At 41.5% G+C, this 22324-nt stretch overlaps 1 protein-coding gene across 4 annotated transcripts in view; it reads right to left on the bottom strand.

Moving 5' to 3' along the window:
• Positions 1-21738, bottom strand: part of TJP2 (tight junction protein 2) — a 103970-nt gene extending 82232 nt beyond the window's left edge. The window contains exons 1-3 of one of the 4 annotated variants that reach the window (XM_042447247.1): positions 20717-21738; positions 18183-18344; positions 16565-16666 (exon numbers count right to left, since the gene is read on the bottom strand). The gene's annotated coding sequence lies outside the window, so the exon portion shown is untranslated. The remainder of the gene's footprint in view (positions 1-16564; positions 16667-18182; positions 18345-20716) is intronic. The other 3 variants (XM_042447246.1, XM_042447248.1, XM_042447250.1) reach the window with 3 other exon arrangements.
• Between the last annotated feature and the right edge of the window lie 586 nt (positions 21739-22324).

Here is a 22324-nt window from a genome sequence, read left to right as displayed (position 1 = left end):
CACTTGTAGTTTAGGGGAAATATTTGGTTCTTAAGCACGAGAAAGAACCAGCACATGCCATAAACATGCACAAACAAGGAGGCTTCTAAAACTTTCTATGGACTAAACAATATGATTACTGTATTTGGTTTGTCGAAAGTCAGGGACATCCCTACGATTAAACAAAGTGAGGTAACTGGCTCAAGAAGCAGATTTAGGATATTATAAAAGGGAAGCAACTGCTCGCTTATTATTGTATTTTTTCTGCCAGAAACGGGGAGATGCTACTGTAATTTTTTGCCTCACGTACCAAAACAATTTGGCTAACTTTTGTCACTGTGCACCTTGACTTGAGTAAATCAGGAAGTACAATATGATGTCATTTTAAAAATATTTTAATTTTAATAATTTTAACTTTAGTTACACTCAAAAGGGATCTGAGTTATATACAATAATATCTCAGTATAACAAAAGGCAGTATAAACAAAATAGTGGCAAACAGACTGGAAACGATCAATATACATCTCCATCCACAAAAAAGAAGACACAAAAACTACAGCAACTACAAGATCATGACATTAATTTCCCAGGCAAAAAAAAACTATTCTCAAAATTCTGCAGCATAGACTCCAATCATTCATAGAGAGGGAAATGCAAAATGTCCAAGTGGGGTTCAGGAAAGGAAGAGATACTAGAGACCATATCAAAAACACATGATGGATAATGGAGCAAGCCAAAGAATTCCAGCAGGAAGGAAAATTAACAATCTAAAATATGTAGATGACATCATACTACTAGCAGAAAGCAACACAGAGTTAGAACAATCACTGAAAAAGTCAAAGAAGAAAGCACAAAGGTAGGCCTAATGTTAAACATAAAGAAAACAAAGGCGGTGTACCGACTGCCCCTTTGGGGTAGCCTGCACCCGCCCCTTTCCCCGACGGATTGGGGCCTCATCTGCCACAGCGGCAGCCCTGAGGCCCCGATCTGCCACTTTTCCAGGCCGGGGGTAGCGGCAAAAGGACATTTCGCTTCCGAGCTCAATATAAGGTGTTGGTAATTACCTATAAAGCCCTAAATGGCTTGGGCCCAGGATACCTAAAGGACCGCCTCTCCCCGTACATTCCGCCTCGCACCCTCAGAACGTCTGGGCAGCAGCTACTGAAGGTGCCTGGGGCTAGGTTAGTCTCCACTTCTCGGAGGACGTTTTCCACAGCTGCCCCAGCCCTTTGGAATGCGCTGCCCACAGAGCTCCGCTCGTCTACTACCCTGGCCCAATTTAGGAAGGACCTTAAAACCTTCCTATTCCAACAGGCATTCCCCGAATAAATATCCTGTGGGCCTCCCTCCTCCTTCGTGGCCAAGAGGTCGGGCTATGGGGCTTTTTACTGTTGGTTTGTTTCAATGTGTATTTTTTTTATGTGTATTATTGATTGTATTTTAACCTGTTGTAAGCCGCCCTGATCGGAGAAAGGGCGGCATATAAATAAAATTATTATTATTATTATTTATTATTTCCCAAGGACACCCCGACAGTGGCGGGGAACAAGAGAAAAGGGCTACTCGGCCCTTTTCTCCACAGGCGCCCTTTAGAGGAGCCAAACATCATGTCCGCGCCACCCCATTTGGAGGTGGCACGGCCATGATGTTGTAATGGTGGCACCCATCTAGAAAGGGCGCCGCCATTACAATGTATTAGGGTTGTGGGCGTCTGGAAAGGACGCCCTGTGACAACCCTAGTATGTGTGCAGGCCGGCGCAAAGCACTGGTCTGTACAGCACCAAAAATAATGACCACAGAGGATTTACATAAATTCAAGCTAGGTAATGAGAAAATCAAAATAGTTAAAGATTTCCCATACTTTGGATCAAACATTGTCAGAATAGAGACTGCAGTCAAGAAATCAGAAGAAGATTAGGAATGGGAGGGGCAGCTATGAAAGAACTAGACAAAATCCTGAAGTGTAAAGATACATTGCGTAATACTAAAGTTAGAATCATCGAAGCCACTGTATTCCCCATTACCATGTATGGATATGAGAACTGGACAGTGAAGAAAGCAGACAAGAAGAAAATGAATTCATTTGAGATGTGGTGCTGGCTGGAGAAAAGTGCTGAGGAAACCATGGACAGCCAAAAAGACAAATGATTGGGTTCTAGAACAAATCAAGTATGAAATCTCCCTAAAAGCCAAGGTAACTAAATTGAGGCTGTCGTACTTCAGCCACATTATGAGAAGGCACAGCTCATTAGAAAATGATGCTGGTGAAGTTAGAGAGCAGAAGAAAGAGAAGAAGACCCTGTATTTCCTTCTTCCCAAAATATAGCTACTATCAGACATATATGTTATGGAAGCATTAGCAGGATTACATCTCCAACAATTTTCTGATTTAGAAAACTCTTTCTTGAACAGATGTTATACATGAAAGAGCAATTTCTACTCTATGACAGGCAGATCTATAACCATACTAGTTACAGATGATAAAACTGGTGTCCATTGATTAGTTAGAACTGGATATTTCAATTCTCTATTCCATTCTTGCTGTAAACCTGTTATATTTATTTATAGATAATAGAAATGTATACACAAGTAAATAAATTGTTGTTCTGAATACAGTACTTGGTTGGCCCCAATGAATGTTTCTAACGTTAATGGAACCTTGGATACACTTAAACTGCAGGGCCAAATCTGGATTGTAATAAATGTTTCAGTTGTAAATATTGCCATTTAGCTGATAGAGGGCATTTAAATTGTTCCTGACAAATTGAAAAGGGCAAAAATCCATCTATACTGAGTACCTGATTTAAGGTAACACTCCCATTTATTGGGCCATATCTTCTATAAAAATGGTTCTTTATTAATTTTCAAATCTGGATTCCTCCATAAAGTCAATTTGGAATGAGTGCAGGGGTCAAACTGCAACTGATAAGACAATATTTGCCAGTTCTAACTGCTGAAATTGTTGGCACTCTAGGAAGGGCTTCCCAACCTGTGCTCTGAGGTGCCCTTAGAACTCTAAGTACATTTCCCAGGTGCTTAGTTGCCACTCCAGGAAAATGAAATAAAAATTAAATCAAATTAAACAATACGAATATATTTTTATATATATTCCTAAACACCATTAACTTGGAAGACATAAGGTAGGCCTCTTAGAGGTGCTACTATAGAAATAAGGGCTCCGCAAGTCAAAAAGGTTGGGAACTGTTGCTCTAGGGCAGGGGTAGGCAACCTTTTTGAGCCGGAAGCCGGGTTGCTGTCCCTCAGACAACTGGGGGGCCGAACTCAAAATGGCACCCAGAGCGGCGCAGAAGCTGCGGCGGGGGCGGCAATCAGAGGCAGGACCGGGCCAGGGCAGGTCCCAAGGCCTTGCCGGGCCGGATCTGGCCCGTGGGCCGTAGGTTGCCAACCCCTGCTCTTGGGTATATTGCCTTAGGCTTGTCCTGTGCAAGGCTGATATATTTCTGAGATGGAAAACCCTCTGCAAGTTTTGGCCTAAAGTTGCAACAAGGTCAGTTTCAAATCTAAGATTCTATTATTCTGATTCAGTAACATTGGCCTTACTGGAGGGCAAGATGAGGGGAGCTGCAGGGCAAAATTTTCCTCTACCCTTGATTTATATTATTATTATTATTATTAACCTTTATTTATGAAGCGCTGTAAATTTACACAGCGCTGTACATGCAATCTTTTTAGTTAGACGGTTCCCTGCCCTCAGGCTTACAATCTAGAAAGACAAGACACAGAAGGAGAAGGGAGTGGTGGCGGGAAAGGGTAAGAGGTCCAGCAGTTCCTCTCAACCTCCGAGGCCTGGACCAAGGCAGATGGACTGGAGGGAGGGCTTGGCTTCATAATGGAAGGTTAATCATTATCCAGGGAAAATACATACTCACAAGTAGGATAATACATATACAGTACATAGCAATACAGGAAATGGATCGATAAACAGCCAACAACAGAACATCAGATAGTAAGTGACAATTATGCGATGCCTGGGAAGGCTTCTCTGAATAGGATGGTTTTCAGCTCCGTTTTGAAGCTGGTTAAAGAAGTGATGGCTCTTGCTTGTGGAGGAAGAAGGTTCCAGGAGTGAGGGGCAGCAAGTGAAAAGGGGCGAATCCGGGATGGGGCAGAGGAAATCCTGGGCTGGGACAGCAGACCTTGACTACCAGAACGGAGGGCCCTGGTGGGAAGGTGAGGAGAGAGAAGGTCTGATAAGTAAGGAGGGGCCAGTCCATGGAGGGCTTTGAATGTCGACAGCAGGAGCTTATACTGAATGCGGAAAGGGAGGGGGAGCCAGTGAAGGGATGCCAAGACAGGAGAGATGTGGTCAGAGCGGTGGGTGGAAGTGATAATGCGTGCAGCTGAATGCTGGACAGAGATTAAAGGACGGAGGTGAGAAAGAGGAAGCCCAGCCAGGAGGACATTACAGTAATCAAGTCGTGAGATCACTAGGGCATGGACCAGGATCTTGGCAGTAGAGGCGGAGAGATATGGTCGGATTTTGGCAATATTGTACAAAAAGAATCTACAAGCCTTGGTTGTGGTCTGGATCTGAGGGATACACGACAGAGAAGAGTCAAAGATAAAGCCAAGACTGCGGGCTTGCTGGACTGGTTGAATGGAAATGTTGTCCACAGAGACAGAAAAGGAGTGTTGAAGGTTGGGCTTAGGAGGAAAGACAAGAAGCTCCGTCTTGGACATGTTGAGCTTCAAACGCCGATGGCACATCCACTGCGAGACAGTGGATCCTCATTATACGCTGGGGTTTGGTTCCAAGATCCCCCGTGTATAACAAAATCTGTGTCTGCTCAAGTCCCATTCAATATAATGACATAGTAAAATGGTATCCCTTATAAAAAATGGAAAATCACAGTTTGATATTTGAAATGTATACCTTTTTTGAACATTTTCAAACAGTGTATGCTTGAATCCGTGTATATAAAATCTGTGTATAAGAAAGACCAACTATAGAGGTAGGCAAGTGTGTTCTGCAAGTGTTTTGGGCCAAAATTCCCACTAGCTCTAGGCAGCATAGCTAATGGTGAAACATTGGAGGTATTGTTGTCTAGAAACATCTATAGAGCCTCATTTTTGTCTTATCCTCTAGTCCCAAAAAGTTCCAGTGGCTCTCAAATTTTAGGGTGAGACCCCAAGAGGGGGCACAACAGTTGCTCAAGAGGGACAATGAGAGTGAAGGCCCTGATATCCCTCTCCTCCCAAACTTTTTTTTTTGTCCTGGAGGGAAAGAGAAAGGCAAAGAGGGTGCTTTGAGACTCTGCCTGATGGAGGAGGAGGAGAAGCATCTATTTTCTTATAGAATGTTAAAATATGAATATACAGTTGGCCCTCCGTTTTGGCGGGGAATCCGTTTCAGACCCCCTGCAAAAATGGAGACTCGCCTATGTTGAAACCCCATAGGCTTGAATCAGGCGTGTGCCTGCGAGTGCATGCAGGGGGCATGCTGTGGGGGCACACCCCACTGAAAATAACAGAAGTCGCCCCTCCATGAATATTCAAGACCATGGACCTCAAGTCCACAAGAAAGGAGGGGTGACTGTATATGAATGTATGAATGAAAATGCACACACTAAACAAACAAATTATTTTTATTCATATATTACGTCAAATGGGGGGCAACATCTGCCTGTTGATGTAATGTTGGTCACAAGGGTAAAAAGTTTGAGAACCACTGACATAGCAGAATCAGTGCTTTCTGTATTCTATAGGGCTGCTGTGTATATTAACAGATATTTCTACTTGATGTAAAATAAATTACTCTTGAACTCATATTACACAATAAAGGTGCTCAAAGATGGTAAAAGGGGTGAAATCAGATGGCAACAGAAAGGCAGAAATGTTAACCAGCAGGTGCAGGACAAAAAAAACAACCAATTAGTCCTGGAATTCTCTCCCATTTTCTGTTGATCCTCATGAAGAATTTGCAGGTTTCTTTTAATCTTTGTGATGGGTTTGACATGGTGGATATCGTGTCACATAGGATTATTCACAACACCATGAAGTAAAAAGAGAAATGATATGCATCAATGTTCCCTTTTTTCCAAAACCACCTTGGGCCCACAGGCAGCTGATAGTGCATTCCCACACACTGCACTCTTCAGCCTGCTCCACAGACTCTCATTACAGGCTAAAATGTGACACCTGTACACAATCCAGCTCTCCTGCCTAACTGGCAGGATAAAGAAAGAGCTAACTACAAGGGAGTTAATTTTCATCTTTGTTATTTTATATTTACCTTGCTGTTCATAAAATGAACACATGGAAGCATAGATTTTAATCCTCTGTAACCGCTTCAGATTTAGAAAAAGCCCATAAATCCAAAGCAACATGAAAGGAAGATAAAACAGTTTACTCCCATTCAAAGTTTCTCCCCAAGTTAGTTTGTTAAGCAATTAAAATTTTAATTTGAGTCTTGTGATCAGACTGGTTTCCCATGGACTCTATGGAGCTAATGTTCCCTTTCTCACTCCATGTACAAAAGCCAATCCGATTGGCAGCTGAATATTTCTTCAACACATATGATAGCACTGTGCCATCTATCACACACCGAGGTCAAAGTACTGGGCACAATGTGTGACCCCCAGTTCTCTTCTCCCACATCTTACCATCTGCCACCTGGAGCAAATGAATATTTTGTCTAATATTAGTGGCAGTGCTGGGCAGAGGCATCACACATCTACTCTCTCTCTAAAAACTGTGTTTATGGCAGGAGACACATGACTCCAGAGCTCTCTCCACCACACTACGTGCATGTCTGACTCATGCCCATACCAGTCCCCACTTCCAGAGCTGGCTCTGCCATTTAGCTGAGTGAACCAACTGGTTTAGGCAATTGATTTTTAAAGTCACTGGCAGGCAATGAACTGTTGTCCCATGAGAGTGGGGGAAAGAATCATGGGACTTTCTGTCTCAGGTGCCAGAACAGCTTGCCTTAGTTGCGGTCCTATGCACCTTTGCCTAAGTCAGTAAAATGTCCTGAGCTAACATCTGTGGGGGAAAAAAAAAGGGGGGGGATTACATATCAAAATTGTGGGGAAACTTTGTATAAGTTTATCAAATTCCATCTGGGAATTTTCTTGCTTAATATAATTAACGTAATGCCAGCATAGCATCATTTCTTCATATATTTATGTATATACACACAGAACACTGGTAGCTTTGCTTTGGATTACTCTGATCTGGAGCAACTATGGACTTGTCAACACACACCAAGGTGAGTTTGGGAAAAATGTCCAAACAGTTCTCCCTTTCAAACACACCCGAGACTGATGAATCATGGTATGTGTAGGTACACTGCCATGGCTGCTTTTTCTCTCTCTGCCCCCATGCTTGTGGATGTATGTAATTCTGAACTCCCCCCACTCCCAGCCTCACATTAACATCGTTATAGAGTGCAAAATACATACATATGTGAATATCCAGTTTTTATAACCCTGAGGTGATAAAAAGGCCTGGATTTGGCACCAATAGTCCTGTATGCTGTTTGGACAGCTCATTTGTGAAAACTAGGTGAGACTGTTTTGTTTGGCCCATGTAAACATCCCCACAGACAGAAGAACACAGGGTTTATATTTTTAAAACCCCATTGATATGAAGGTAGCCATGAATATATGCAGTGTATTGTATGCACTGTACCTTACTATGAATTTAAAATGTATGAGAAGGGCTTCCAAATAAGAGCAAAGGGCATTAATAATTTGATCTCAACCCCAAGAATGTGATTCTAAATTGCAGTTTTATTTTTGTAATGCTCTCTTTACATGTAACTGTCTGGACAGTTCAGATTTGATCAACTATAGCTTACTTGAATGTAATCCTATGTACTAGCATGTAATCCCATTTATCTTACTAAATTTACTCCTTGTCCTACAGGCACCTCTGGCATCAGTACTCCTTGGCACTTCTTTCCCTTTTCTTGTTGTATACTCTGATTTGGTACAATAGGATACTATGTTCTGTTAATATACAAGTTAAGATTGCTCAGTATGAGCAAGCATTTGACCTGTAACACAGAATAGACGCTGATCCGTATATTCTAGCTTTACTTAACTGTATATTTTAGATTTAGCCGCAATGCCAAGCCACAGTTAATGAGCTGAACCTGTTTATCTGATATTCTCATTCTGCAGTTATTTAACGTTAGCTTCAGTTTAGCAATTAAACTAGTTTTCCCTTTCTTTTCTTTTTGGAACATTGCTTGATGGAAGAGACCAGAAAAATGTGGCTTCTTTCTCAACTACCAATAGTTTGCTATTATGCTATGAACTCAGATAATGATTAGTTCTAACTATGTTTGCTTAAATTAGCAGCCTAAAACAATTACATTCAGATAAACAAAGCTAATACCAATCAGGGTTCACCATTCAAAACTAATGACAAACTGCAGTCAGCTGAGAAACTGAACCAAATGTTTTTAATCTCGTCATTACCACGAAAAGCATGGTTTTACTTGCAAACCAGAAGAACGATAAAGCCTTTTAACGAATCTACCTAGAGTGAGAATATTCTTTAAAATAATTTCATATAGATACCCATAGATTAGATTCATAACTGGTCAAAAAGATGTCAACCATTGTTCATACTCTTAAACAACTCAGAAGCAAAACCATCTTTGTGATCTGTACCCAGAGGCCTAGCAGTAGATCCCAATCTACATTCTGCCTGTTCATGCTTTGAGAAACATAATTTCAAAGTGACCTATCAGAAACTAAAAAAAAAAAAAAATAAAAAAAAGGAAATTTATACTATAATTAAAGAGATAATTTAACAATTCAGAAAAGTATATATTTGGATATATAAGAATTGCAGTCCATCTAAAGATATGGGCAAATGTGAAATATATTGTGGGGGTGAAGAGATTCTACTTGCCATTTTAGTCTAATTTAAGTAAACAAGCTTCCCTCTGCAGTTGTTCCATCTGTTCTAAAATATTCAGATAGATCTGTTATACGGCATCATTTTAGCAGCCGAACTGAGAAAGAACTATTGCAATATCTACAGGAATGGGGAAGTGAAATAAAGGTGAACCAGTTCACTTAAAAGAAAATGCTTTTTGTTTTATTTGCCTGGGACTCACAAACTGATTTAGGCAATGGTGGGAATCATGCAGCCCTCCAAATGTTGTTGGACTATAGCTCCCCGCAGTCCAAGCCTGCATAGTCAATGCGGAGCCATGATGGGTACTGTAGTTCACAATATCTGGATAGCCATGCAATTGCAACCCTTGATTTAGGCTATGGAGAAGAAAAATGTTATTTTCCTGGTTAAACACCCCCCCCCCAATATATTGTAGAGTACAATTTCAATTATCACCAGCAAGCACGGTTACTGCAAACCCATTTATTATTTCCTCAAAGTCATTTTCTCTTACACATTTACACTCTAGTGATAACGTAACTTCTTCCTGAGATTAACTGTTCTTATCTGATAATAGAACCCATGCAGATGTTGGTGATTTTGCTTGCTAGCTTGTTCAAATGCGCCCCCCCCCAGCTTTCATCATAGTCATTGACAATATACAAAATTTCTGTATTATTCTATAGTCTTTACAAAAAATTATTATGTGCTCTTGTCATTGATCCAAAACACACTGCAGAAATAATCCAGTTTGAGATTGCTTTAACTGCCCTGGCTCAATGCTAAAGAATTCTGAGAATTATAGTTTTGTGAGACATTTAGCCTTCTCTGTCAGAGGGCTCTGGTGCCACAATAAAGTACAATTCTCAAGATTCCTTAGCACTCAGCCAGAGCAGTTAAAGCAGTCTCAAATTGGATTATTTCTACAGTGTGTTTTGGATCACTGTCTCAAATATATTTGGGATTTGTAAATCCTACCAACATGGGCATCGTGCCCCACTGTCCTGGCTATCAATTGCCCTAACTGTTATGCTGCTTCCTTTCTTTGCTGTTCCTTCCTCCTATGCACAAAAAACTCTGGGAGTGGTAGTTGCCCAGAGGGCATGCCACATAGGAAAGCAGAAATCTTCCTGCCTCTTAAACTAAATGTCCTATTTAACGGCATAATTACACACACACTCTTTCTAGTGTGGACACTGGGCTGGCCACTCACTTGGTCTGCTTTGATGTTTTTCCTGATTGACTTCATCAGATCTCAAAGGATCTGGACAGCATGTACCTAGACATAAGCAAGTAAGTATCCATAAATATCCTCAAGTATGATTTAAATCCAGCCCCAACATTTTTATTATGCCAATGCGATTGCAGTCTTAGTGAAACAGCAGCCTCCCGGGATTTCCAGCCCCCGAAGTGTACCCTTCTCTACATTGAACTGCAACCTGAATCTTGAAAGAATATACTTTCACTCACTGAACTGTGATTTCTTCCCTTCTGGCATCCAGAAGGTTACTAAACCCTTAGATTATGTTAACAACTGCAGAGATTAACAGTGCAGAGATTAACAGAAGGAAAGAAGAAGAATCTGTTCTGCCCGTAATCTGTGGAAAGGATTCTTTGCCTTTTGCGTAAATAAAGTACCAAGCAGTAGAGAGAAAGATTCTTAAAATGGTTCTAACACAAAATGATCAGGAGAATCCCCTATGTGGCCGTCTTCATCCCTCCCAGTTACAGGTAAATATATACAATTAATTGTGAATGCAGATACTTACATAACTGAATGGAATTGAATGAGTGATCCAGGCTTCCCATCTAGCAACATACAGATACAAGGAGGCTAACTTCAATGTATGTATTTCATTATCTGAATCAAGGCCAGTGGCTATTATTTAGGAATCAGAGGCCAGCTAGAACCTCTAGCCTAGGAATGCAATTTAGCCTTCCAGATGCTGTTGGACTGCAACTCCCAATATCCTTAGCCAATACAGGTAACAGTGAGGAATACTTGGAGATGCCTTCAGCAACGCTTGAACAGCTAAAATGGTTCTCACTCCAGCCCATCCTATCATATTATGAACAAAAAACAAGGCACACTATTTAACGTAAGGAATAATTATGGTGCAACTATAGGTACTTGCACAAATATTAATTTCTCTCACACTCACAAACACCTTGACATTTTAATTTATTGTATTGTGTTAAAACCTGGAAATGAAATGGATTTCACTTATACTGTTACCACTTGATGCATACAAGATACCCAACAATGGGAAGATGCAAAATACCTTTACTGGGGAACAAAAGTCAAATAAACAAACTGGCAGAAAACATGTTGGCTGTATATTGAAGCAGCACAAAAGCTACAGTTATACCATGCACCAACCTTAGATTGTAAGGCTGCACCACTGAGCTTTTTATAGGGAATAGCATATTCCACCAGTTATATGATACATGCATACACATCCAGATTATTTGTAATATACACATGGGTTAAGAACATTAAGCACATTTCAATGGCCATAGTATTCCATACTAAACGGAGGTCTGGTGGCGCAGTGGTTAAATGCCTGTACTGCAGCCACTCACTCACAAACCACAAGGTTGCGAGTTCAGTACCAGCCAGGGCTCAAGCTCAACTCAGGCTTGCATTCTTCCGAGGTTGCTAAAATGAGTACCCAGCTTGTTGGGGGAAATTAGCTTACAGTTGTAAACTGCTTAGAGACTGCTTAGTTCAATATGAAGTGGTATATAAATGAAGCTGCTATTGCTAACGCACCTCAGGACATCCATAGAGTGAGAATGTTAAAAGGCTATGCAAACAATATTTGTTACTGAGAATTCATCTTCTACAAACCAGCTAAAGTTCTGGATTAATTAACATGAATGATTCTCAGAAACATTGATCTGTACAGGAACTGATATCCTGTATCTACTGAGATGGTTCCAGAAAGGAAAAAGTCTTCTTATTTTAATGTGTGATTTCACTGGTTTGCTTTTATAGGTTTTGATGCTTAGAAATTATGCTACTATTGGAATTGATTTTTAGACCATTCTACTATAATTGAGGAGCTGAACAGACCACCCCTTTTAGCACCGGATCGGGGCTACGGCAACTACATGCCACAGCCTCAATCTGGCCTTTCCATGGCACGGTGCCATAGCCACTGGCTCCGTGGCTTTTCAGTGCTCTTTTGGTGCTGCGTCATCTGGAAGCAGAATCAGAGGAGTGCCGTTACGCCACCTTCCGTGTGGTGGGGCACATGATGTCACTCTGGCATGGAGGTGGAGTCAATGCATGCATTATACAGATGCCACATCCCCCCTCCATCATGATGCCAGCCTTTAATGCGGGTCTGATGAGGCTCTGAATTATCTTTATGCTTTTACTTTAGTATACCACTTTGGACTGTTCTTCAATTTTGGCATGATGTATTTCAAATGTAGTATTCCAAACATAGCCACATCATAAATGGAGAACTGATATAACCTAGAAGATAAATTAACTTCTTCTGTTAATGGACTTTTGGTATTGCTTATGGGAAGGTAAACATGATGTCAAATTTGTATTATTTTGTTCACTATATAAATTGGGAACAGTTTTCCAAATCCCTTTGTAAATAATATCCTAGAAGCTATTTCAAAACAAGATTCTTCAAATTGTGATGACCAGTAGCTAGAAAAATAGGTCAGAGCAGATAAATTATGCCTGCCAAACAAAACCCATGCCAGAAACAAAAATAAAAACAAAACAAGGTGAGAGTCTTATCATACACATGTCAAAATATTTAATTGCTCCTTTTAAATTGAAGTTTTAACATGTGACTAGGCATCTCTCATTAGATCGAGAAAAGGAAGACTCTACTAGAATTTTTGATCCATATTCTTTTACTCAGTTTACTTAGACTAATCTTTAAAAACTGAAAGTTCAGTAAAGTTCAAAGCATTTGGGGTTTAAATGCAAAGACCATATACAGTTATCAAACAGGTTGGATAGGAATGTTAAGAGTTGCTACATTTATTCTGCCCCAGCTAATCTTGAAGCTTCCTGTCAGAACAAAACAAGAGGAAGGATTCAGGGTAAGAAGAGAAAAATAAAAACAAACAAACAAGCAATAAACTGCCCTTGAACACTGTCTTCTCCATGATGTCAGTATAAACATTGTATCTGGAAGTTTGCAGTTGCAGATTTCCTACAGTTTCAGTAGAACTGGCTATCCCTTTTAGGTAAATGATTTTGAGGAATCGTTGTTCAATTACAATGGAACCAGAAAACCAAATCTCTTATGTAATTCCTGCTAACTGCCATCACATGGAGTAGCAATATTTTAGAAATTGGGTAACAGAGACTGAATTACAAACTGCTTGATCCAGCTACGGAAAAGCAGGAATTTGAACCAGATATCTCAGAAAGACAGATTATCTCCAGGGCCAAACTAGACATGACACAAGACCTGCATAAACACATGGTTTGTTTGTTGCTAAAAGCAGCTTTAGGGAGAGATGCCATCTGCATTACAAAGGAAATGATTTAACCCTTTCATTTCCATGCTAAAGTCAAAAGATGCCCCTTACCTGCACAGTGGTTGGGTGGGCAAAGTGTGGTCCTCCACATGCTGTTGGATGCAACTCACAATATGTTAGACCATTGGCTACATTGGTTCAGGCAGATGGAAGTTGCAGTCCAGCATCTGAAGGGAAAAAGCTTTGCCCAACCCATGTTAGTAACTATACAAAGGAAAACTTACAGGCACAATATGGAGGCCTTCACAGTTTCCTTGTAGAGCTACCAGCAGCACTAGTATGTGTGTACGTGTGTGTGTGAGAGAGAGCGAGAATGAGAATTGCACAAGGGAATCAGCTCTGTGGAGGAAAAAGTGAACTAACCTTCACTGACTATGCTACTTAGGAGTAGTTGCCCTCCAGCAAAAGCTTTGCCCACCCCTGATCTAATTGGCAAGATTTCAGCCAGGCAATTCAAAATTCAGGGAAGGGGGATTTCCACTAAAAAAAAAATTAGAAAAACGTTCTGACAATACAAGCTGTTGTCAGTGGAACAGGGTGCTTTGGAAGGAAACAGGAATTCCTTCCTTTTTAAAGAAGAGACTAGATTTTCTGCATCTGCAGGCACTTAAACTAGACTAGAAGATAGGCCACTTCAAAGTCTATTATTCTGTGTCTGGGGAAAGGGCACTGAATGATAACAACAACAGCAGCAGCAGCTATACAACCACCACCACCTGATTGACCCCCAGCTCAATTGTCTGTAATCAGTAGCTCCTTTTTGACTCTAAAGAGCATTGTGGTACCTAAAGATTAACAAATTTTATTTGGCCTAAACTTTCATGGATTTCAGGCCACCCTAATGTAGTGGATTGCAGCCCATGAAAGTCTGTGTCAAATACAACTTGGTCTTTAAGGGGCCTGAACAGACAGGCCAAAATAAAGCTGCTTTGGGTCACTTTGGAGGTATGCTGTTTAAATGACACATGCATGTTAAGAGGTCAGAAGCTGTGCCAAAGCTGCGCTCCAGACCTTAGGACTGGAGCATGGCTTTAGTGTGGCTTTTGGACTCTTAGGACGCATGCATCATTTAAACAGCATACCTCCAAAGTGACCCGAAGCAGCTTTATTTTGGCATGTTTGTTTCAGCCTTATGGTTTTCTTGGTTTCGCTTCAACAGAATAACATGGCTGCTAGGCCCCACCACCACAACATTGAACTGAAGCTATTCTCTAGTTATTATTATTATTTATTATTAACCTTTATTTATAAAGCGCTGTAAATTTACACAGCACTGTACATACAATCTTTTTAATTAGACGGTTCCCTGCCCTCAGGCTTACAATCTAAAAAGACATGACACAAAAGGAGAAGGGAGTAATGGTGGGGAAGGGGATGAGGTCCAGCAGTTCCTGGATGCTCTCTATGTTTTAGACTACAAATCCCATCAGCCCCATCTATTCTGACCAACAATTTGAGATTATGAGAGTCAGTCAAAAGTATCAAGGGAGTACCACATTTGGGGTGTGTGTGTTTCGTATTACATGGCAGAGACCATAAAATTAAGTTCTTCATGTTCATGTGCAGATGGGGGTACACACAGCGTTTTACTGCAGATGAAGTTTCCAAGTTCAAATGCAACCTCTCTCAAGCCTCCATGTATCATAAGCACTGGATAGCAATATATATGATTACTAACTATTAGCTCAATGGTCAGATGATGCTTTCCAAGCAAAAAGTAAGTTGTTTAATGAATAGCTTCTATTAACCAGTGTTCCCTCACTGGCCACATTTTTTTTTACAGTCAGGTTACAGAATCCTCTCTCGTCCCACAAACAATAGGGAAAATAATCATAATACTGCTACTGATAACCACCAAATATTTTGGGGAGGAAAAATTATGACAATGATCATCATGATGGACCAACAGGGAACCAGAAACCAATAGGAAAATGCCTGTACAGAAGCAAGACTTATTGAGTTTAATGGGACTAAGAACTGTAAAATAGGAGAATGTAAAAAATTCCAGTCATGGTTTTAAGGATTTGAAGGAGTGGGGAGGAAAAAGAGTTGAAGAAACAGAGAGGCACAGAAAGAGAAGCCAAGATAAGTGGAAGGAAGAAGGAAGAAAGGGTGGGGAAAGGGAAAGGGAACTAGGAGATTCAGAAAGAGAAAGTGGAAAGAAAAGGAAGGACACATTTAGCCAAGTGTTATGGGTAGCACTATAAAAAATGGACAAGAGAGGAAGTCAATAGAAGACTTCCAGCCAAGAACTGTTGGGGAGGGAGGCAGCAATAAAAAGACTAAAGGATAAAGGACAAGATGAGCACAGGCAATACTTGTGCAGGTGAGAAAAGGATAAAGATGACAAGAAAGAAGAAGGTGCAATCTTAGGCAAAAGTTGTGGTGAGATGGAGAAAGAGAAGTGAAATCAAGAATTAAAAGAGCAAAGACCTAAGTGTCTAAGAAGCAGAGCTCAAATAGATAGAGATTGCTATCAAACTTTTTGCTAACCATCTTAGAATTGCCATGTGCCTCAGACTAAGGCTGCAGAAATAATCCACTTTCCATACTGCAGAATAATCCAGTTTCACAACACAATCCTATGGAATTCTGAGATTTTGTGGTTTTGTGAGAACCTTCACTGTCAGAGCGCTGTGGTGCCACAGCAAACTACAGTTCCCAGAATTCCATAGCATTGAGCCATGGCTGTTAAAATGGTGTGAAATGGGATTAGTTCTACAGTGCAGAAGCAGCCTTAGAAAGGAACATGCAGTGGCTTCAGCCATTTAGAGGATGGCGAAAAAGGTGGAAACAGAACCAGGAAAGCTAATAATAAGATAGAAGAATCCACAAAGTAGCAATCCTGTAAAACACACCATGGCAGTGACAGGCAGCTCAGTATTTCCCAATGCTGACTGATCACTCTGTTGAGCCCTGGTGCTGGCCATAGTTTGAGAAATTTTGAGATGGTGAAGAGAGATGTTAGGAGGCGTCCTGGCAGACCCCTGGAGAGTTTATAGCAGCCACACAAAAGCAGGCTGCAGCAGCAAGACTCAGCAGCACACAGGAATAAAGTACCATTTTGTTTCCAAGGCAACACTCTCACCCCGAGAGTCCTCCCCTTGTCCTGAAAGGGGCCAGATGAGGTGATCTGAGAATCTTTAAAAATGCACTATTTAAATTGCAGAGTGTTGTTTTATTACTGTAGTACCTTGTTGTGCCAAGTGTCCTGGTAATGTTTTTGAAACCCACTGGCTGATCCTGGGCAAGTCACACTCTCTCAGCCTCAGAAGATAGCAGTAACAAACCCCTTCTGAAAAAAATTGCAAAAAAAACCATGATAGGTTCACCTTAGGATCACCATATATCAGAAATTACTTGAAGGCACACAACAACAACAAAAGCAACAACATTTTTGAAGGGTGGAATATAAAGCCTTGTAATATAAACAAACAACTTTTGATATAATTGGCAGCCAAATGAATGGGAGACAAGATAAAAAAAGACACTACAGGAATTCCTAGCATCCTCCCAGACATACACGCAAATACATGTCCTGGATTATTCTGAGTGCAAAAGGAAGTTCTTAGCAACATTTATTGTGGCAAAACACTGGGACCTAGTCCTTTTCATTTCAGCTGTGACTTCTACATCATGAGCTTCTTTAGTATTTAAAAAGTTGTGCCAAAATACAGAGCCACCAAGAAAGGGTTTGAGCCTTGATGAAGATTTTTGGGGCCATTCAAAGGGGAGGGGGAGCTGGTTCTGCCCTGAGTCTTTGTGAGGAGAAGGGACCTCACAGTCACTGCCACCCACAACCAGCCCTCACCCCTTCCCAGCCACCTGTCCAGCTTCATCATCTGATCTGCACTCAGAGACTGCTCCCATGTGTTGCATGCTCCTCAGTGACCAAGCTAGGCCAGCCAGATGCTTAGGAGCTGCCCTCAGATGCATAGTGGTTTGAGGAGCTGGACTGCAACTCTGAAGACCGGGTTTTGATTCCCCACCTAGCCATGGAAACCCCCTGGGTGACTTTGGGCAAGTCACACTCTCTCAGCCTCTGAACAAGGCAAAGGCAAATCCCCTCTGAACAAAACTTGGCAATGCTTGGTAGATTTGCCTCAGGGTCGCCATAAATCAGAAACGACTTGGGAAGCAGACAACTCAGTTGCAGAGGAGTTGCCAAAGAACTAGGAGTGCCACTGGACAGTGTGTCTGCTCTTGCTGTTCTTCCTCCTCCTCCCCCTCCTGATCCTCCAGGCTGATCATCTCTAGGTGCCAAAACACATTGCAGAAATAATCCAGTCTGGGACTGCTTTAACTGCCCTGGCTCAGTGATAGGGAATTCTGAGAACTATAGTTTTGAGAGACATTTAGCCTTGTCAGAAGGCTCTGGTACCACAACAAACTACAACTACATTCTAGGATTACCTAGAATTGAGCCAGGGAAGCGTCAAACTGGATTATTTTTTGCAGTGTGTATTGGACCCAGGTCTCTGTTTCCAGCTACTGCTACTGTCCTCCAAGATCTTGCATTTTACCTGTGGCTTTTTCAAACCTTGCCTGCCCACCCCTCTCATTCTATTCCTCCCACACATTGGCCCTACTGTGCCTCTTTGTTCACCTGGTGGCTTCCTTTCCTTGTGGCTTCCCAGTCATGCTATCTCTTACAGCAAGGGCAGATCATCTAAAAAGCTTTCATATTTTGTAATACAGAATTTTGTGGGGTTCTTATGTACCTTCAAGTCATTTCTGACTTAGGCAACCCTAAGATGGCCCTATCATTGGGTTTGCTTGGCAAGATTTGTTCAGAGGAAGTTTGCCATTACCTTTCCCTGAGGCTGAGAGACTGTGACTTGCCCAAGGTCACTCAGTGGGTTTCATGGCTGAGTGGGAAATCCAGTCCTGGTCTCCAGAGTCACGGTCCAACAATCAAACCATGCTGCCTCCCACAGAATTTTATACAGCATTATTGTTTTCTTTGACAATTCCTGGGTTAAGAATAGATATAAAAAAACAACAGGCAAACAAACTACTAAGAAAGACAAGAACACATGCAATATAGTTGGGACCCAGGACCCCTTCCAGACCACAAACTGCTGATCATTTGTATCCCCACTGTTTGGCCCTGCAGTCTGAGGGTCTGTTTTACAAGTGTGGAAAGCAAGTGGACCCAAGAAATAAACATGCAGTCTTCCAGTTGTTTTAAGACTACAACTTTCATCAGCCTTAGCTGCCATAAGAATGCTGGGAGTTGCAATCCATTAACCTCTGGAAGGTCCCAGCCTTCTTGTAAGGTGTGATGCAATACTTCTCTCTCTCTCTCTTTTGGAATATCTGTTTATTTGATAACTCCATTTTGTTATCCATTACATGCAGTATTACTAAATATTGTATTACATACAAAGTTGTATTGCATTACATTTTGTGTTGTATTGTGTAACATTACACATAAAACTTTCCCCATCCTTTATTGTTTTACTTTCAGCCCTCTTAACCATCTCCCGATTTCACCTATTTATGAATTCACCATTAATATAAGATTCTACTATTTATTGGGATCTTTCATTTCTTTTAGTTTCTCCTCTTTCTAAATTACAGTACTTCTCTGATCTATATAGCACTTCAGAATTTTATTTTTTCATGCGTTCATTGAATTTATACCTCGTCTCTCTCTCTCAACAGGGATCCAACAGGATTTTTTTTTTCTGATCTGAAGTATAGATGGATTTTTATTTTATTATATCCTGCCAGAAGAGACTCTAGCCTGAGTGTGAGAACTCTCCTGGTTTTTCTCTTACAAATTGTTCTCCGGCCATGAGACAAACTCTGATCCACCCAAGTGCCACCTCACCCGCCTAGGAAGCATCATCAGCTTTCGTGAGAGTACTTAACATGGAAACAGAAACATATAGGCCCTTAATCCTGTTAAAAAGGCCTTCATCTGTAACTCTACTCTCTCCCGTAGACTTAGGTGAGAGGTGGCCCATAAAGCAGCAAAGAGCGCCTCCTTCCCCTTGGAAGATGCCACCACGGCCACAATTGGCCTGAAAACTTGGCGTCTGCAGGCAAGACACAAACAAGTGGAGGGACAGCTAGAGAAAAGCAAAAACACTGAGGCTGGGGGGAGGCAAGGCAAGAAGGCACAGATGGGTGCAAACTGTATAATCAGGATTCAGCTTTAAACCCCCTCCACGATTAGCTCATGCCAGCCCCATTAGGAATTTAGAGGACCAGATGTTTACAATTTCCCCAGATTATAATTCCCCCAGAAAATAAGTCCGATTTGTTGAACACAGCCCTCATGCCTGAAGTCTGGCTTCAGAGTTTTAACACTGAAATTGATAAAAACACTGCAAACTGGTTCAGCTATTGCCACTCAATTACGTTTCAAAACACGGTCATGAGTTCCAGTCCCTATTTCCCACCTTGACAAAGAAATAACTAGCAGAGGATACTATATAACTGGAACAGGGCCTTTTGTTAACTGATACACACACACACACACACAAACAGTGTGTGTGTGTAGATAGATAGATAGATAGATAGATAGATAGATAGATATATTTGTTGTTGTGTGCTTCATACATACATACAATGGGCCTCTGGTGAGGTTTGGTTCCAGGACTCCTGTGGATAATAAAATCTCTAGATGCTCAAGTCCTATTAAATACAATGGTCTAGTAGAATGGTTCTCCTTAAATAAAATGGCAAAATTCAAGGTTTGTTTTGGGGAATTTATGTTTTTTAAAAGTATTTTCAAGCCATAGATGCTTGAATATGTGGATAAAAAAATATGTGGTTAAGGAGGGCTGACTGTACATGCACACATACAAAAGAATCACTCTCAACTTATTCTTACATGTCATTTTTGTTTTCAAAGTTTGATATATATACATATATATATATATATATATATATGAAATAATCAGATAAGATTATATACATATAACTTTGGAAAGGAAAATGCTATGTAGGAATCAGTTTATACACATATATACATACACAGATACACATCTCATTTTGAAAAGGGAAATGGTAAGTAAGGGTCAGTTGTGAGTGATTCTTTTACATATAAAAGAATATAAAATATATATAAAAGAATCAGTTGACATACATAAAAAGAATATAAAACACATATAAAACAGTCAAGTTTACATGCCTCATTCTGAAAAGGGAAACGGTATGTAAGTCAGTTGTGAGTGATTCTTTTACATACATACAAAAGAACAGTGTATACAAAATGTATGTCAAAGAGTCAGCTTACATATATATAACTTGGAAAAGGGAAATGGTGGCTGTAAGAGTCAGGACAGAGTGCCAGTAGCAAGGCACTAAAAAGGAGCCAAAACCAAAGCCTTACCTGGAGTAGAAGACAATCCTGTATGGAGCCTTACTTCTGAAGAGCCAGAGGTTGGGCAGAGAAGGGGGCCCTGGAGTTGTCCTGAGGCTGCCCTTGAGAGGCGTTGCCTACCCCCCTTGGCCTTTTCTTGGCTGAGGATGAAGCAGGCTGGGATCTCTTCTGGAAAGAAGGCTGTGAGCTGACCCTATCTCAAGGCGCCCTGTCCTTTCTCTCTTTGGCGTTTCAGGCTGTTTCCTGTTTGGAGGCAGGGAAGGCAAACTTGGAGGAGGAGGAGGAGGAGGGAGGGTTTTGTCTTGTTGGGTGGGAAGCTCTCAGGTGGACAGGTGAGCAGCTGCCTTGCTAAGGCCCTCTTGTGGCAGCCCAGCCCTGGAGCACCTGCTGGAAGGGAAGGAAAGGAAAGGAAAGGAAAGGGAGAGACCCCCCCCTTCCAAGGTGGGCAGGTGGCCCCACCACAAAGGAGGCCAAGGCACCACTGCAAAATGAAGGACATCACCCAAGAAAGGCTGCAAACACTCATGTCAGTTCATGTCATGAAGGATATTTTGGGATCCTTCCTGCACCTTAGGTTGCAATGTAGGACGTATCCTGGAAAAGGAGGACCCCTGGTCACCCTCTCCTCAGAAGGCAGTAGTAGGTGCTGGCAAGGTGAAAGACAAGGCACCATTGCAAAATGGAGGATATTCCAGGCCCAGGGATGGGGGAAGGAGGGCATGACTAAATAAAAACCGAATAATCCTCATATAAATGTCAGGTCGTGCTTCTTAGGCCTGCTCCAAATGGAGGACATTTTGGGATTCCTCTTGCACCTTAGTTTGAAGTGTAGGACATGTCCTGGAAAAGGAGGACCCCTGGTTACCCTCTCCTCAAAAGGCAGGGGTAGTCTAGCCGGCAGGGTGACCAGATGTCCTCACCACCAAGGAGGACAAGGCACTTGTGAAACATGGGGCACCCAGTGAAAACTGAGCACATGATCAAAAGCTAAAAACACTAACTGAAATATGAACTCATGCTTCATTTGTTGTTGTTGTTGCAAGCCTCCAAGTCATTTTTGACTTATGGCAACCCCAAGGCAAATTTATCATGGGCTTTTCTTGGCAAGTTTCTTCTGAGGGTTGCCATTGCTATCCTCTGAGGCTGAGACAGTGTGACTTGTCCACAGTCACCCAGTGACTACAGCTCCCAGAATCCCTGTGCCAGTTGGGAGCTGCAGGCTGCATCCACACTGTAGAAAGAATTAAATATTATAAAATTGATTAAAGCTTAACATTTCCAAGGAAAGGGGAAAATACATGAGATATTATTAAATACACAAGACTTAGCATTAAACAAATGCAAAGATGGCTACGAACGTCTGATTGGCAGTTTCTCAGGGGGCTCAACTACACAAGACTCCCGGTGGTCCTGATACTAATTTCAGAGGAGCTTAACCCTCTCCAACAGGGATGCAGTGGCTTAGTGGTTAAAGATGCCAATTTTGATGATCGGAAGATCAGAAAGTTGAAGTTCGAGGCCCAAGTGCCACATGATGGGGTGAGCGCCTGGCACTAGTCCCAGCTTTTGCCATCCTAGCAGTGGTGGGAAGGTAACAGCGTTTGGTGCAGTCATGCT

The sequence above is a fragment of the Sceloporus undulatus genome, chromosome 2 (assembly GCF_019175285.1).
Source record: "Sceloporus undulatus isolate JIND9_A2432 ecotype Alabama chromosome 2, SceUnd_v1.1, whole genome shotgun sequence".
NCBI lineage: Eukaryota > Metazoa > Chordata > Lepidosauria > Squamata > Phrynosomatidae > Sceloporus > Sceloporus undulatus.
This window is presented reverse-complemented; position numbering and strand designations above follow the sequence as displayed.